Below are 19,116 nucleotides of genomic sequence, written 5' to 3'. Positions count from 1 at the left end.
ATATATATATATATATATATATATATATATATACACACACACACACAGACATAACTATAGTAACTTATTTACCCAAGGTGAGCAGATTAATATAGTACCTTATCCAGTGTGACCACTGTATATAAACATACAGTGTATGGTATTTATATATAAGGTACAGTCAATATCAGAAATAAACTTGATTTGCAATAAAGGGAGCTGAACACATAAATTCAATAGTATGTGTGTGTGATGTGTAAACATTGACTACAAATATGAGCCGCTTACCTTTAATTTTTACTTATTAAGTCCTCCAGAAGCACAGTAAATGTCTGTACAAAGCTGCTGTAGTGCTGAGGAGTTGCTGGAGCGAGTCTCCAAAGAGTAGGATGCAGCTCTGTCCTTATTAGTCTCACACAGTGTGACCCTCCCACTCAGTGAGCACAAAATATACTGCAAGACAGGACAGACACCAACACAGTCAGGGGTTTTACATAATCACACTAATCTCTTCCAAGTCTGGTAATAATATTAAAAATGTTATTTTATTTTTATTTTATTTTATGTTATTTGTATAATAAACAAATAAATCCACAAATAAAATTGTCCATGTTTGATTGCATGAATGAAAGGGTGTGTGGGTTCTGTTTGTGGAGCAGTGGCGATGAAGTACTGTGCATGGCATTAACACACAAGCAGGGAACTGGCTTTTAACACTTAAGTGTAAGCATATGTCATTAATTTTATATACTTTATCATAAATTTAAGACCAACCAACCAACCAAGAGAATGCGTCTATTTATGGCACTGATGTTGCAAAGCACAGCAGATGACTGGTATTTAGTTTGCCTTTTTAAGTCCATCATTTAAAAGCCAGTCTGTTCTTGCACTGTAATATCATCTGTCTGTGATAAAATGGTGACACTGAGCCTTGCCACTAATTCTCACTTGAATATGCTAAACTGTACTTTTCTTGGGCCCTATGAGTGTGCTTATGACAGCCTTTAGGCATGTAAACCAGAGGATAAAAGGATATAGAGTAAGAAAACGATTTCAAGTACATACATAGAAGGTAGGGAGAGCAGAATCTTATTTTAATGCATCTCATTTAAATGAATTTAAAGTTCTCTCTTTTTCTAGTAGATCTGTTTTTGATTTCAGCATTGATCAAAAGTCAAGATGAGGAGGTGGTGATTTGTGAAGAGTTAATCTCAAAGGGTTCAACAGTTTAATACTGAATTTAATATTGAATGGATAAACATCCAAAAAATTTGTTTATCTGGAACTTGTCTGAACTTGGTCTTAAAATCAACTGGACATTTCATTATATTGGATTTTTCCTCACAAAATTTCCAACAGTACTTCCTGGTTTCACCCAACATCAAATAACTGCACAAGACAACAAGTAAGTCACACTTGAAGTCATGGTTCATATTTTTTTATTTTATCTTTGTGCCATGACTTTTGAAACAGTCTCTACTCTTCCCAGCTCAGAATCACAAAGAGTAAATAGTCTTGTGGCTCAAATATAGGACTGAGTCAGGATATTTAATTTTTGTTCTCAGGTCTGTCACAGACTTGTGTGACTTTGGGAAAGCCACAAATCCCTAGACTTCAGTTTTCCAGTTTGTAAAACGCAGATGGAAATGCTTCCCTATTTCATAGAACTGTTATGAAGCTAAGGGCCTGATCCTGCAGCCGAAACTTGATGCTGCAGCTCTTATTCAAATGTGTAGTCCAAAGGCAAAGGGACTACTCACAAGAGTTTTGGCTGCAGTTTGCTCTTTGTGATTCTGAACTGGGAAGCGTGGAGACTATTTTAAAAGCCAAAACACAAAAATAAAAGATTATAGAGGTCTAGTACTAGTGAAATGTATTGTGATTATTAATTTAAAATGTTTTCTTTTAACTTTACTCTTTCTACAAAATCTACAGAAATTCTAGAACTCTTGCTTAGGTCCTGTTCACATTTCCTAACTATCCTGGATTCAAATCCACTAGTGTAGATGCCTACACCCAAAAGGAGTGTCATTGACCACTGGATTTCAGTGTCCACAGGATAAAATTAATGAATATTTTAGCAATTAGATAAAGATTCTTTTGTAAATAGCACAACATTTTATACCTATAATTAAATATTCAGTTACAAAGATCTTTGAATTAATTTTGTCCTCCAAAGATTCAGAAGATTTATCCAAATTTTGAGCAGGGGACAATTTACAGTTTTAAGGACTACTTAGATTTGTTATAAATAAAGAGAAGATATTTCACACTATCAAATAGAGCAGAGCAGAATACCTTTCAATATATGCTTCCATGCAAATCACTCTACATGATTAAGTCCTTAATAATGGCTGCAAGATCAGGCTTTATAGTTCTGAATTCAAACAGGAGTTGCACGTTTGAGGGCAGAATTTGGACCACAGATTTTCTGAATGATGTGTAGTCAAAACATCAGTCCCCATAGATTTAATTTGTATTGCTTCAATTGTAGATATATTCTGGTTGATGGTTTGCTGTATATTTGCCTATCCTGGACATGCTGCTAATTGGTAAATCCCAGACACTAAAGACTTGCCAGGGAAACTGATAAGAGGCACTGCCTGACATGCAGGACCGGCGCTAGGGGTTTTAGCGCCCTAGGTGCACGGCAATTTCGCCGCCCTGCGCCCTGGTCCCGCGGCTCCGGTGGAGCTGCCGCAGTGGTGCCTGCGGGAGGTCCACCGGAGCCGCGGGAGCAGCCGACCTTCCGCAGGCACTACTGCGGCAGCTCCACCGGAGCCGCCTGCTGCCCCCTCCGGCAAAATGCCGCCCACCAATAATTCTGGCGCCCTAGGCAATTGCCTAGGCCCCCTAAATAGAAGCGCCGGCCCTGCTGACATGGTGATAGAGTTTGCAGGACTCATCGTTTTAGGAGATTTCAGCATTGATCAAAACTCCCATTCTAGACTTTTCATGTTAGTTTCCTCATAGGTAATTTCCAGACCCACCCACTCAATTAACAACACCCTGGACTAGATCTTTGGGTTTGGTGTGGACATAAAAAATTAAGTAAAATAAATAAAAATCTCCTTTTAATGATCAGGCTAGTTCCTCCTTCAGGCAGAAATAATAAATCTCCCCATTGCAAGGCAAAAGGAAAGCAATACCATGATCTGTTCCTGAAAGCTTTTAGACTCAGCCAACTTCCAAAATCTACTTATAGCAGACCCTGCCCAACCAAGAGGCCAAGGAGTAGAAGAATCAGTAAGGTACAATAGCCATTCTCTGACTACTACTGTACACTCTGAGCCGTAGTCTTAGTCATGGACAATGGAAATGGAAGGGTAGAGGGACAAAGGACCATTCCCCATTGCACACACTTTTTAAACAGAGGGGGCATGCCCCCCCACATTTGAGAACCTAAACTTGGCAGGGGTGCAATGAGGATCATAATGCCGTCAAATTTGGGCTGTTTTGGTTGCTTGCCCTGTCCCCACCCCATACTTCTGCAATCCTTCTGGTGTCACTGTCCTCAGCTGGTGTAAATTGGCATAGCTGTAGTAAAGTCAGTGATTTACACCAGTTGAGGATCTGGTCATCAAAGTACCATGGTCCACATTGATTGATATGGCTCTTTGATGACCTGAAATAAAAAAACTGGGAAGAAAACCTGTCTACAAACCTGTGCCAAGGCCATGAAGGAGACATAGAGAGCCTACCCATCCCTTGTCAGAGAGGCAACAAAGTCATGACTGACAGAACTTCTCTGGGTCATAAAACACTTTATATACTCAAACTGGCTCCAGTCAACCCCAAAACACAGCACTCACAGCAGGGAACTATCTTATTTAATAGAACTGATCCTTTGTATCTGGGATGGCTTCATCAGCCAGCATGAACAATAAATTCAGAACAGGACAACAATACCCTCCTGTCAAGCTTTTGGCCCATTCACACAAGTAGAAGTCTAGGAAAATTTGGTAGAAATTATGGCCACTGTTTGTGATTCCGTCTCCTGCCATTCTGGATAGTAAGAGAGAGTAGACAATTTGAGATTCCCACTAAAACATACTGTCAACACCTTTGATTAGGGGAATTTACCACCTATCCTAGAATATGCAATAATCTGACCACTACTAAAGAAATGTTGCTTGACACTAGAGACCTTCTTGTGTGTGTGTGTGTGTGTGATTATGTGTTCTTTTTTATATATATTTTGCCAGAGTGTGTTCCATAGTTTTGGTGAAATCCTAGCCCCATTGAAGTCAACAGAGAAACTTCTATTGACTTCAGTGAGGCCTAGTCCTATGAGAGTTCTGTTTCCTGCATTCAAAAACATCCCCACGTCGTTCAACAGTTTCATTATTTCTGTGAAATATAGCTGTTGTGGGAGGACATGACTGCAAAGGTAAAGAAGACCACTCAGCAAGGAACAATCGTATTAAAGGCTTTAAATATTAAGATAGATGCACTGGACACTGAACTTAGTGGGAACCAGTGTAGAGAGGAGAGAGAAGCAGCTTTTGTTAGATAACTTTAAAATGCCGTGACAAATATGAAGTTCTGTGAACTTTGGAGGGATTATTTGTGATACTAGATTTTTTATTGTTTCTGCACATGCTATAATAAAATATTTTTTAAAAATAGATATAAAAAATTCTTGTACATGATTGTACAACTTTTTCTACACCCTTGTGGAGGATGATTATTTAAGAAACATTTAGTTTAGGTGGAGATGAAAAGAAAACTGGTATGATTTGTGTCTGGATAGAGATTTCAGAAATATAAACCAATGTTAGTCCCAAGAATCTCAGATTTTTATTTTCTCCAGCAAGTGAAAGATTCATCCTAAATGATGTAAGACATGTATACTAAGTGCCAAGTCTCCCTGTAAGCATAGTCCCCTATTGTGTTTGATAGCAACATTTAGGTTAACTTGGGTGTCTCCTCCTCCCCCAATTTACTTGTTCAAACTTGTGTTTAAATAGGATACTACTGTGATAAATACAGTGTTTTCAGATCCTGTGAAGAATAGTATTTTTATTCTTCTCAGAAAGTATTTTATTTACACTTGCTAGTACTGTAATGGGCATACATATCTGTCGCTACTATCATGAAGTATACGTACTGTATTAGCTGTGATGATAAAAGTTAACACAACTGCAGTTTTGAAATATACAGGAGGCCTGATTCACCACTATGATATGTCAGTGTTATGTTAGTATAACTCCACTGATTTCAATTGGGTTATGTTAGCATAATGAGGGAATAATACAGTGGTCAATGAGATCCGGGTGTCCAAATGTTTGTTAAACGGACATGCACAATAAGGTGAGTAGTCACGGTGAGTACGTATTCACCTGAATGTCATTTAAGGCACAAAGTTTGTAAATATAAGATACTAAAATGCTGGCATGAAAGAGGTTGCAGTCCATCTAGATCCATGCACCTTCTGTACTTACCATAATGCTGTTTGCACATTCTAACTCAGGGATCGGAAACCTTTGGCATGTGGCCAGTCAGGGAAATCTGCTAGTGGGCCGGGACGGTTTGTTTATCTGCAGCATCCGCAGGTTCGGATGATCAAGGCTCCCAGGTCAATGGAGGCTGTGGGAAGTGACGTGGGCCGAGGGATGTGCTGGCCACTGCTTCCCACTGCCCCCATTAGCCTGGAACGGCGAACTGTTGCCAGTGGGAGCTACGATCGGCCAAACCTACAAACGCTGCAGGTAAACAACCAGTCTCGGCCTGCCAGCAGATTTCCCTGACAGGCCACATGCCAATGGTTACCGATCCCTGTTCTAACTGGTTCACTGCAAGAGCTTGTTGAACATTATTTGACTATACTCAGAGCTGAAATTTCTGTTGCTGCTTTTGTATATTTATAGAGATAGGTTGTGCCATTCAGGTGCAGCTGTGAGAAGGAAGAACTGGAGAGGCACACCACCACATGAGATGCACGGGGGAGAAAGCATTGTGCCTCAGAAACATCCGCTAACTTCCATGGGGTTAGCATATGGGTGAGAGAGGGAGAGAGCTAAGAGCTCTGCCTACTCCCCACACACTTGCATCTCTAATGCAGGCCTTGTACTCCCATGAGCACTTGGTGCTGAGATCCAGGGAACCTCTCTATAGCCACACAAGGGTCAGAGGATTCTGACTACTCCCTGCATGGCAGCATTAGTGCCAGTCACTATCTAGCCTCACCTAATTGTGTAACACCAACAGACTCTGGTTGTTGGCGGGCAGGATCGAACCGGGGACCTCTGGTGCTTAGTGCATGAGCCTCTACAGCATAGGCTAAAAACCAACTGGCTGTTAGTAAGGCTAGAGGGCAGACTCGTTTAACTCTCTCTCTTTAAGTGGACTCAGTCCCACTAGATGGGACAGAACACACAAACCCAGCAAGCGTGTGGGTTACAGTTACAGGGCATGGAATGGGCTACTGCAGTCAAAACAAACCAGATGTTTCTCCCACATTTTTAAGTAACTATAAAAACGTGTTGTGAGGATTTGCATTAGATAGATACTATAAAAGAGTAGTTATAGTCTGTATCAAACTGCAAATCCTTATGCACTCACTTTTGATAGATTTTACAACTTGACAGAATTTTCCTTGGCAGAGAGAATAAGGAAGGAACTAGCAAAAATAGCTGCGAGATTGGTAACAGCTATTCTGTTTGAAATAGTGTAAGAAACATTGTATCTGTTTTTAACAGAAGATAAAAGCAATTTCAAATTAAGGGCCCAAGGCTGCACATACTTACTGCTGGTACAGTGTTTACTACCATGAGTAGTCCCTTTGAAGTCAATTGGAAACAGTGCAAGTATTCCCAGTACTAAGCACCACGGTTAGGACTCGTCACTTGGACGCTTTTGAAAACTGTACCCTACACTTAATAGTGAGTGCTTCCAGAACCGAACCCATGTTATATTTTGAAGTCAATGGAGTTACAGTGATTTACACCAGCCGGATATCTGGACCTGAACATTTAGTCATGATATAAGATGTGGAAGAACTCATAATTTCAGTAGTATTCATGGTCTGCAGTTAAATAAAAAGTTAGAGTAAATGCATTCAAGGAAACTTGGCCACTGTAGGCCATATGTGTTGTAAACTGACCTTCTAGCCTGCACAGACTGCAGATGAACATAATCAATAATGCTGTATATATTGTAGTTTTGGGAGCCAGGGAATTTGCATGTTAACACACACTAACAGCCAAAAAGAAGAGCACATATATCATATACTGCTCTCAGTGTAGAGATGACCAGTTAGGCCCACTTACTGTGCAATTAAAATAAATAAAATCAAACTATTAGGACTACAAAGTAACACATAAGCCTGCTAAGAAGGTTGTATTAATAATTTTAAATAATAGAAATCTTAGAACCGTAGGACTGGAAGAGACCTTGAGAGGTCATCTAGTCCAGTCCCCTGAACTCATGGCAGGACTAAGTATTATCTAGACCATCCCTGACAGGTGTTTGTCTAACCTGCTCTTAAAAATCTCCAATACCTACTTAGGCAATTTATTCCAGTTTTTATCCACCCTGACAGTTAGGAACTTTTTCCTAATGTCCAACCTAAACCTCCCTAGCTGCAACTTAAGCTCATTGCTTCTTGTCCTAAGAGATTAAGAATATTTTTCTCCCTTCTCCTTGTAACAACCTTTTATGTACCTGAAAACTGTTATCATGTCCTCTCTCGGTCTTCTCCAGACTAAACAAACCCAATTTTTAAAATTTTCTCTCATAGGTCATGTTTGCTAGACCTTTAATAATTTTTGTTGCTCTTCTCTGGACTTTCTCCAGTTGGTCCACATCTTTCCTGAAATGTGGCATCCAGAACTGGACACGATACTCCAGTTGAGGCCTAATCAGCGCAGAGTAGAGCGGAAGAATTACTTCTTGTGTCTTGCTTTACAGTACTCCTGCTAATGCATCCCAGAATGATGTTTGCCTTTTTTTGCAATAGTGTTATACTGTTGAGTCATATTTAGCTTGTGATCCACTATGAGGCCCAGGTCCCTTTCCGCAGTACTCCTTCCTAGACAGTCATTTCTCATTTTGTATGTGTGCGACTGATTGTTCCTTCATAAGTGGAGTACTTTGTATTGATCCTTGAATTTCATCCTAGTTACTGCAGACCATTTCTCCAGTTTGACCAGATCATTTTGAATTTTAATCCTATCCTCCAGAGCACTTACAACCTCTCCCAGCTTGCTATCGTCCACAAACTTTATAAGTGTACTCTCTATGCCATTATCTAAATCATTGATGAAGATATTGAATAGAACTGGACCCAGACTGATCCCTGCTGGACTCCATTTGATAAGCTTTTCCAGCTTGACTGTGAACCACTGATAACTATTCTCTAGAAACGGTTTTCCAACCAGTTATGCACTCACCTTATAGAAGCTCCTTCTAAGTTATATTTCCTTAGTTTGTTTATGAGATGGTCTCGTGAGACAGTATCAAAAAGTATTCTTAAAGAAAATAGACCCAGTTGTGAAAGGTATTGAGAATAATATTGGCACAAATCTCAGCAGTGTTTATTATTTTTAGCACATCAAACGTGTTTTGGAGCATATCCAAGACCAAAACTGTATTTTATTTTGACATAGAGCCAGGACAATTTCTGAGAAATGTGGTTTTTTAAGTGCTAGCTTTTATGTAGCACTTATAGGGCTTGTTTTCACTGCAAATTTAACTCGGACTCAGCCCCAGGTTATCCCCTTAACATGCTCCATATTCACACATCTGCATGCCTTTTTCAGTACTACACTGTGAAATAGTCACCCCTCCCTGGGGTAGCTGTTAATGCACATTGCTACTCTCCAACGCAACTGCAATGAAGAAATGCAGCCACAACAACTGAGACAGGATGATCTTCTAATCACTTCCTACAAGCCCCCTGACCAGACATGTGACTCCTGATGGGGACAGGGAGCTGTTTGGACTCTCCCCCATGACAGAGCCATAAGTGAGTGGCCCAGGGGAGGGGGAGGCAAGGCAGTTTACTGGACTCTTGCCCCATGATGGCGCTGTGAGATTCACGAAGAATATGGGAGGGAAGGGGAAGGGACATTCCCAGGGGTGGAATCACCAATCTAGAATTTCCCAGGTCTTAGTGTCTAGAATTTAAGGGATAGGCAAGCAACCCCTTTAGTACCCTGCTGGCCACTGGGATATGGTCAGCAGCCAACAGACTATGGCTCTTCCTAGGAGGCAGAACGTCACAGATCAAATACTTTTGATCCAACTCAGAGAAGGAGCAGACAGAGGCCAAGGCTATTGATTTGGCTCCTCCTGCATGGTCTAGAGCAGTGGTGGGCAACCTGCAGCCAGTGGGGCACAAGTGGCCCATCAGAGCAAGCTGCTGGTGCGCCGTCAGACTGTTTGTTTACATTTGCACAACCGCCTGCAGTTCCCAACGGCTGCAGTTCACCGTTCTCAGCCAATGGGAGCCTCGGGCCCCAGGTTGCCCACTACTGCTCTAGAGGGTGGATGGTATGGTGAATACCAGTGCAACTAACAGTCCCAGTTTTCAGCGAAGCAGGTTTAAATAGGAATTGTTACTTCATGCAGATGTCTCTGATGGAGTGGAGATGGGAGGAAGCCTAACCAAATCCCACAGAGGTGATCTAACTGCCTTCCCTTATGAGGGAAATTGAGGCACAGCTGAAAGTTGCTGCAGCTAAGACCCAGGTTGGAACTCGGGAAACTGAGGCATAGCTCATTGTTGATGTGGCTAAAATGTCAACTGAAAGTTGGGTAACTGAGGCTAAGATCCCAACCAAAACTAGAGACTGAGACTGAGGAAACTTTGAAATGGCTCACTGTTGCTATCACACAGATCCTGGCTGAAAGTGGGGAAACTGAGGCAGTTAAGGAGTATTGTATAACATGATTTAATTTCATACACTTTGTGGTATCCTTGGGATGAATATTTTGCATGTTGTAGTCATCTGTGTCATGACCACACCCAATTTATTATTAATAGCAAATTAAGAGATAGAGGCTTTATTGAGTGCTGGACAGTTTCTGAATCAGTGCAGTAGGGTTCCTTGAAGGGAAGACTGGATGTCAGCGTTGAACCTGGAAGGTGATTGGAATGCACTGGAGTGCATTAGGTGTGGTAAATAAACATTGCCTCCATAAAAAGGAGCAGCTGTCAGCCCAGGTTATTAGGGAGAGTGGGATCGATACCTTCAGAATGTAACAGTACACCACCACAGTTGGTTGGTTCTGCTTAAAAATTATTTTCACAGGCTTAGACAATTTCCTCCCACAATCCCTAGAGTTTCCCCATAACACCTTGTAAATGTGAGCTGAGAGTGACACAGTGAGTTGTAGAGCTATGAATCTTGGGATATGATTCCAGATAGCTGCATTGCTTGTTACAGCCAGAAACAGCACCAGTGCCTGTGGGGGGCATGACAGCACAGAAATGTGGTTACAGTATTGTGGGTTAGGCTACCATGGATTAACTTATCCTGTGATTGCTTACTCTATACTTCACATGCACTGAAGATATAGCCTTAGATGTCAAAGCTGGAAGACTTAGGTGTTGTGAGCAGCTCTGGTTCTTTCACTCTCCCAGTAAGCCAGAGGAGCTCACATGCATCATGGTGGTAATTGCAACTGAGAATCAAGTTTGCACATTCTGCTGTATAGTCTCTAAAACAGCTAGCATTGGACCAAGCCAGGCTGTGGCAATTTAAGGCCTGATTCTACAAACACTTAGCAATTAAATAACTTTATTCCCATGAGTTAATTATTCACATGTAGGCTTGGTGCATAAATTGACAGATACAAATTATAATTATTACAGGAATCCTATGTGATATAGATACATGATAATAAATTTACGTATGTTTATAAAATATATATTCAGGTGATTGATAAACTCTCTCCTCAGCCTGGAGATACAAACTCTGCCTCAAGTGAACAAGTGATTGAAAGGGTAACAGGCCCTCCACAAAGAGAGCTGTGTGTTTAGCCATAGCTACAGCATGGAGATGGGGAAGCCTTTGTTTTAGGAAGACACTAGACAACACCTAAATATTGTTTAATTGTGTGTTCATCAGAACCTTTTTAATATGAGTAAATAAACTTTGATGCACCTTCAAAGCTATTTGGGGTGAAACATCTTTGGTTTAGGTTTCAGGCATTGTAATTAAAATTATGGGGCGAGATCATCATCTTGTGTAAATTGGAATAACTCCATTTATTTCAATAGAGCTGAGGATCTGACTCATGGTTCATTCTAACAGAATAAGTATAGAAGATAGGATTTGTAGAAGAGCTGTCGAGTGATTAAAAAAACTAATCGTGATTACTTGCACTGTTAAACAAAATAGAATACCATTTTAAATATTTTTGATGTTTTCTATATTTTCAAATATATTGATTTCAATTACAGCACAGAATACAAAGTGTTCAGTGCTCACTTTATATTTATTTTTGATTACAAGTATTTGCACTGTAAAAAAACAAAAGAAATAGTATATTTCAATTCACCTAATACAAGTATGGTTGTGCAATCTCTTTCATGTAAAGTTGAACATACAAATGTAGAATTATGTAAAAAAAAACTGCATTCAAAAATAAAACAATGTAAAATTTTAAAGCCTGCAAGTCCATTCGGTCCTATTTCTTGTTCAGTCAATCACGCAGACAAACAAGTTTGTTTACATTTGCAGGAGATAATGCTGCCCGCTTCTTGTTTACAATGTCACCTGAAAGTGAGAAATAAAGTTTGTATGACATTGTTGTAGCCAGTGCATGTGGGGGGCATGACAGCACAGAAATGTGGATGTTGTTGCGCTCAAGATTTATATATCCCTTCATCCTTCAACCACCATTCAAGGGGATATGCATCTATGCTGATGGTGGGTTCTGCTCAATAACAATCCAAAGCAGCTCAGATGGATGCATGCTCATTTTCATTATCTGAGTTGGATGCCGCCAGCAAAAGGTTGATTTTCTTTTATGGTGGTTCAGGTTTTGTAGTTTCCGCATCAAAATGTTGCTCTTATAAAACTTTTGAAAGCATGTTCCACACTCTGCCCCTCTCAGATTTTGGAAGGCACTTCAGATTCTTAAACCTTTGGTCAAGTGCTGTAGCTATCTTTAAAAATCTTATGTAACCCTTCTGCCCCTCTGAGTTGGCAGCAACAAGGGCCAGGTTCAGTATCCAGGGGTTCCGTTTCAATAACACCATACATAACCGGCTCGAGCCCCCACCCAGTGACCTGGGACACTTACATACCACACCCTCCTGGGCGCCTCTAGGAGGCAATACTTCCCCTCTCGCAAGCACGGAGTCTGAGTGTAGCGAAATCTTTTTAATAAAGGAAGGAAACAATGCGGCATCCCATTGGAGAAACACCACAAACAGAGTTATAACACAAACCATAACCACCCCCCAAGTACATTTGGCAATGTCCTTTTCCCCTTAGGGTCTTAAGTCCAATCACTCCAAAGTCCAACAACCCAAAAGTCTCTGGTCAATGCCACCCCAGAATTCAAGAGTCTATCTGTAGAGGTCCCTCCCCCCAGCCTGGGTGAAAGGGGCACCTTACGTGGTCCAGGGCCAACTGCCCTGCCTCTCCGTGGGTTCTGCTTCCGCCTTCTCCACGAACTGCTCCGCCTTACCAGCCGCTCCACTCTGCTCCTCCGGCCGTCCTCACAAACTGCTCCGCTCCACCAGCTGCCTCGTGAGCTGCTCCAGTTGTCCCAGCAAACTGCTCGGCTCCGCTCGCTCTGTGGGCTGCTCCACACGCCCCACAGCTACTCCGCTCTGCCAGCTGCTCCATTCCACCAGCTGTCCTGTGGTCCGCTCCAGCCATCCCCATAAACTGCTCCACTCCGCCAGCTGCTCTGTTCCACAGTATAGCATCAGGCTCCCCCACTAGTTAGCACAGCACTCAGTGCTCCCAGCTCAGTAATTTCAGCTCTTTTGTGATTTCAGCTCTTAGTGATCTCAGCACATAGTAGGGGAGCCCAGTGCTAGTGCACCATTAGCCCAAAGTGAGTTCAGCTCAGCAACCTGTATCTAGAGTCTTAAGGGAATAAAAAATCAACTCTGACATTCCACAGTGGAGAGAGGAGGGGGTGCAACTGGTGCTTCTAGCTCCACAAGGAGCCTGCACCACCAGGCACAAATACCTGTCCCTAACCTCTCTCAATTCACAGGGTTTTGGAACCCATGTCCCTTGTCTAGCAAGTACCACCCAACTGAGGTTGAGTCATTTCTGTCACAAAGCAGTCCCACAGCTCGGCAGTCTGGGATGGGGCAGGCGTGACTATGCAAATATTTGAGATTTCGCATTCCAGACATTCTTTCCACACTTCCCATAATTCACCACCAGATGTCAGGGTACAGCTCATCCTGACTCTGCTTACACTTACATTGGTACCTTCTTTATGTTTTGTGAAATCTGCAATGAAAATGTTCTTAAAATGAACGTCTGCTGAGTCATCATCTGAGACTGCTATAATATGAAATGTATGGCAGAATGCAGGTAAAACAGAGGAGGGGACATACAGTTCTTCCCCCAGAAGTTCAGTTTCAAATTTAATTAGCACTTTTTTAAACAAGTGTCATCAGCATGGAAGCATGTCCTCTGGAATGGTGGCTGAAGCATGAAGGGGCATATGAATGTTTAGCATATCTGGTATGTAAATACCTTGCAATGCTGGCTACAAAAGTGCCATGCAAATGCCTGTTCTTACTTTCTGGTGACATTATAAATAAGAAGAGGGCAGCATTATCTCCTATAAATGTAAACAAGCTTGTTTGTCTTAGCGATTGACTGAACAAGAGGTAGGTCTGAGTGGACTTGTAGGCTCTGAAGTTTTACATTGTTTTGTTTTTGAGTGCAGCTATGTAACAAAAACAATCTACATTTGTAAATTGTACTTTCACAACAAAGAGATTGCACTACAGTACTCATATGAGGTGAATTGAAAAATTCTATTTCTTCTGTTTATCATTTTACAGTTCAAATATTTGTAATAAAAATAATATACACTGATTTCAGTTACAACACAGAATACCATATATACGAGAATGTAGAAAAACATCTAAAATATTTAATAAATTTCAACTGGTATTTTATTGTTTAACAGTGCGATTAAAACTGATTAATCGTGATTAATTTTTTTGGTTATTCGCATGAGTTAACTGCGATTAATCGACAGCCCTAATTTGTAGATATGTAGAATTTGTGCAAATTAAGGCTGCTGACATCTGAATAGTAAGAGTTTAGCCTGAGTATAGAAATAACTGTAAATAGATTTAGGTCTGGTCTACATTACAAAGTTAGATCAACGTGAGTCACCTTATATCGACCTAGTTGTGCATGTGTCTACACTTAAATTTGTCTCCCACCCATAGAAGCACCCCATTACAGTGGTGCAGTAATACCAGGTCCCTGAGCAGCGTTGAGCCATGGTCAATCTAGTGAGACTGACGCAGTGCAAGAGTAGAAACCATGTTACCCATATTGACACTAACAGTCCTCCAGCAGCTGTCCCTCAATGCCCAGCACTGACTGCTCTGATCACAGTTTTGAACTACACTGCCCAGTAGTCATGGAGAGCGGATGGTTCCACCACCTTTCCCCTCCTTCTTTTAAAGCCCCACAAATTTTTGAAATGCCTTTTTCTAATTGTCCAGCTTGACAAGCCCACATAGTAGCTCTCTGCACATCTAGCACCTCTCCATTGTTATGTAAAACTGCACAGCTGACCATGCTGGCTACACAAAGTAGCCCACAACAGTAGCATTTAACTTCATAAAGGGGAACTACACAACAATGAGGAAGCCAGATAAACAGAAATTAAAAGGAACAGTTGCAAGGGTTAAATGCCTGCAAGCTGCATGAAGACCACTGAAAAACACCCATAACAGAGGCTCAAATTAAATGTATACCCAAATAAAAAAAATAGTAAGAGGACCAAATAAATGCCACCATGTGTAAACAGAGTAAATTAGGTGGTGAGAGGGAAAAAGCATCCTTTAAAAATTGGACTTTCACAACAAAGAGAAAAATAGAACAAACTCTGGCAAGTCAAGTGTAAAAGTGTAGTTAGGGAAACCAAAAAAAGAATTTGAAGAGCAACTACCAAAAGACACATGAGCTAACAGCAACAACAACAAAATAGTAAGTTCATCAGAAGAAGAAGCCTGCCAAACAGTCAGTGGGGCCACTGGACGATCAAGATGTTAAGGAGCACTCCAGGAAGATAAGGCTGCTACGGAGAAGCTAAATGAATTTTTTGCATCAGTTTTCACTGTAGAGAATGAGGGAGATTCTCACATCTGAGCCGTTTTTTTTTAAGTGACAGATTTGAGGAACTATCCTGGGACTGACATGGCTCCAACTACACTGCCTACAACAATACCAGACTGAGGTGTCAATAGAGGAAGTTTTGCAACTAATCAATGAATTAAACAGTAGTAAGTTACCAGAACCAGATGGTATGCACCCAAGAGTTCTGAAGGAACTCAAATATTAAACTTTACAGCTAACTGTAGTATATGACCTATCACTTTAATCAGCCTCTATACCAGCTGACTGGCAGATAGCTAATATAACGCTGATTTTTAAAAAAGGCTCCAGAGGCAATCGTGGGAATTACAGGCCAGTAAGCTTACCTTCAGAACCAGGCAATTGCTTGAAACTATGGTAAGGAACAGAAATATCAGCCACATAGATGAACATGATTTGTTGGGAAGAGTCAGCACTACTTTTGTAAAGGGAAATCATGCCTCACAAATCTATTAGAATTCTTTGAGGTGTAAACAGACATGGACAAGGATGATACAGTTGGTATAGTGTATTTGAACTTTCAGAAGCATTTGGCATGGTCCCTCACCAAAGGCTCTTAAGCAAAATATGCAGTCATGGGGTAAGAGGGAACGTTCTCTCATAGATCAATAACTGGTTAAAATATAGGACACAAAGAGTAGGAATAAATAGTCAGTTTTCAGAGTGGAGAGAAGTAAATAGCCTCTGTACTAGGACCAGTGCCGTTCAACATATTAATAAATGATCTTGAAAAAAGGTAAACAATGAGGTTGCAAAGTTCGCAGACTATACAAAATTACTCGAGATAGTTAAGTCTAACGCAGACTGCAAAGAGTCACAAAGGGATCTCACAAAACTGGGTGACTGGGCAACTAAAAGGCAGATGAAATTGAATGTTGACAAGTGCAAAGTAATATACATTGGCAAACATAATCCCAACTATACATAAAAACTGGTAGGGTCTAAATTAGCTGCTACTGCTACCACTTAAAAAAGAGATCTTGGAGTCATTGTGGATAGTTCTCTGAAAACATCTACTTAATATGCAGTAGCAGTCAAAAAAGCTAACAGAATGTTAAGAACCATTAGGAAAGGGACAGATAATAAGACAGTAAATATAATGTCACAGTATAAATCCATATCCATAAATATATTTTTGTTGCCCTTCTCTATACCTTTTCCAATTCTTTTATCTATCGAATCTATCTACTATGTGTAAAAGAATTGGAAAAGTTATAGAGATGGGCAACAAAAATGATTAGGGGGAATGGAACAGCTTTCACAAGAGGAGAAATTAGAAAGAGTGGGACTGTTCAACTTGGAAAAGAGATGACTACAGGGTGGAGGGGAATATGAAAGAAGTCTATAAAATCATGAATGGTATGGAGAAAGTGAATAAGGAAGTGTTATTTAATCCTTCACATAACACAAGAACTGGGCACATAACACAATGAAATTAATAGGCAGCAAGTTTAAAACAAACAAAAGAAAGAGAAAATTATTCACCTTGTGCAGTAACAATGGTTCTTTGAGAGGTGAGTCCCTGCGGGTGCTCCGCTGTAGGTGTACCTGTGTCCCTGCGCCTCTAATTGGAGAATTTTGGTAGTAGTGTCTGTTCAGCCCGCACATTCACTCTACCTCCCTCATGGTCTGGCTTGAGACTATCTAACACTGCATGGGCAAACCGCGCTGAGTTCCTTTTCTACCACAGAGCTGCTTCTCAAGAACTCCAAAGAAGAGGTGAGGAGGACAGGTTATGGAGCACACACAGGGACACACATCTCAAAGAACATCATTACTGCACAAGGTGAGTAATTTCCTCCTCTTCTTTGAGTAGTGTCCATATGGGTGCTCCACCATAAGTGACTTCACATCAGTATCCCTGATGGAGGGCCGGGGCTTTGAAGTGGAGTCTGTTATTGACAGTAGTAGTGTGGAGCCGAAGATGGCATCAGAAGCTGATATCAAGTAATTGCATGGTGTTCTGCAAAGTATGGGCAGAGGCCCAGGTTGCTTCCCTTCAGATTTCTGAGATGGGTACATCTTTAAGAAATGTGGCCAAGGTAGAAATGGATCTTGTGGGGTGCCTGCAGCTTCCTGAAGGGGGAAGCAGGTACAGTGGTTAATTCAACCAGGGACCCATTAGAGGAGGCTTTCAGCTGATATTACAGAACCCTTGGATATTTCCATGAATAAAAGGAAGAGTTTAGGAGAGTTTCTAAAGTCCTCAGTCCTGTCCAAATAAAATATTAGGGCTCTCCTAACATCTGGCATATGTTGTCTCGCCTCCCTGGTGTCACAATGTGGTTTGGGGGAAAAAATGGGAAGGTGGATTAGCTGATTCATATGAAAGCAGGAGGCTACTTTGGGGAGGAACTTGGGGTGTGGCATCAAAGTGACTGTCTTTAAAGAAGATTGTGAATGGCAGATATGCCATCCATGTTGCTATTTCGCTATCCTTCATGCTGAAATAATGGTCACTAGAAATGCTGTCTTCATGGAAGGTGTAACAAAGAGCAAGTAGCCATTGGCTCTAAGGGTGGTCTAGTCAAGGTTCTCAGAGCTAGATTAAGGTCCCTGATTGGGGTAGGCAGTCTGATGTGGGGAAATTCCCATGCCCTTAATGCATCTATGTGTTGTTGGGTGGGATAATACTGAGTATCCGTCCCCTGGATGGTGGTAGTAGTGCCCATGGATTACTGTAACAGGAAGATTGAGAATTAGAGCATGGGTTCAGTTAGGAAGGTCCCCAATGTTGCAATGGTGGGGCATGGTGCAAGGCCAAGGAGAAATTGTTGTCCTGGTCACTGTCTGAATCCCCCCTGGAGAAGGATGAAGCTGACTAGGGTGCTGGGAGTAAATGGCCCGGTGCTGCTCATGTTTCTCTGAACCTAGGTGTTCTCAGTACTGAGGTTCCAATACGGAGTATCAGGGCCTCTGGATGCTCCGCAACCATAAGATCCCTTGAGAAAGGGAACTCCTGCATTACCATTGATACACTCAGTACCGTCAAGGAGTGATGGTGCTGACTTGTCAGTACCGATGGTTGTTTATGGGCGGAACATTCTGATGAGAGTTACTTTGACACACTCGGTGCCCAGGGTGGTTTTGTTTGGGCTGATCTCTTAGGGGCAGTATGGTCTCTGTCCTTATCTGTGGTGGGCAGTGCTGTTGCGAGCCTGTGCCCGTTGGGTCTTTAGGCACTATGGCAGAGCTCATACTGCAGGGTCCCTGATCTCTCTGGGTACCGCACTTTGGTGCTGTTGGTACTGAATTGACTGAGCATGCTGGAGATCCCCTTGGGATCATCAAGGACTTGGGTTGAGGGCTTGGTGACCTTTTTCTAGAGGCTTTGCAGGGGAGTCAACTGACTTTTTCTGCAATTTCACCCCTCTGGAGGTTGAAGGCTCCAGGTACAATATGCATCCTGGAGAAGCTTTCAGACCAGGGTCAGTCAGTGGCTGAAGTGAGGAGAAATTTTAACTTGAGCTCTCAATTTGCCTTTAGCTGTTGGCAGAAGATGCATTTTTGAGGAATATATCCCTCTTCAAAGCACTGGACACAACAAGACATATTGGGACTGCTTCCTTGCAGGAAAGGTACCTCTTGAAGCTGAAGAAACCAGGCATGCCCCTTTGGCGCAATCCTCCCAACAAAAGGCAGGAAACAGTGAAAGAAAAAAGTTGGGTTTTTTTAAACTGAAAAACGGAAACTCTAAACTACTAAAAAGAAACGGAAACTCTAAGAATAGCTACTACTAATACTAAGCACTATCAGTGTAAAGAAGGAAGAGACTACTGCTCACTCCGTTTGAGGCCAAAGGTTGTCGAGA

General features: G+C 41.6%; 1 long non-coding RNA gene across 1 annotated transcript in view; it reads left to right on the top strand.

Moving 5' to 3' along the window:
* Positions 1-1,280: 1,280 nt before the first annotated feature.
* The window catches only part of LOC116819013 (uncharacterized), a 34,778-nt gene continuing 16,942 nt past the window's right edge, over positions 1,281-19,116 (top strand). Inside the window, exon 1 of the long non-coding RNA XR_004372321.2 lies at positions 1,281-1,384. This is a non-coding gene — a long non-coding RNA (uncharacterized LOC116819013). The remainder of the gene's footprint in view (positions 1,385-19,116) is intronic.

Source organism: Chelonoidis abingdonii, chromosome 3, assembly GCF_003597395.2.
Source record: "Chelonoidis abingdonii isolate Lonesome George chromosome 3, CheloAbing_2.0, whole genome shotgun sequence".
NCBI classification, from domain to species: Eukaryota; Metazoa; Chordata; order Testudines; family Testudinidae; genus Chelonoidis; species Chelonoidis abingdonii.
This window is presented reverse-complemented; position numbering and strand designations above follow the sequence as displayed.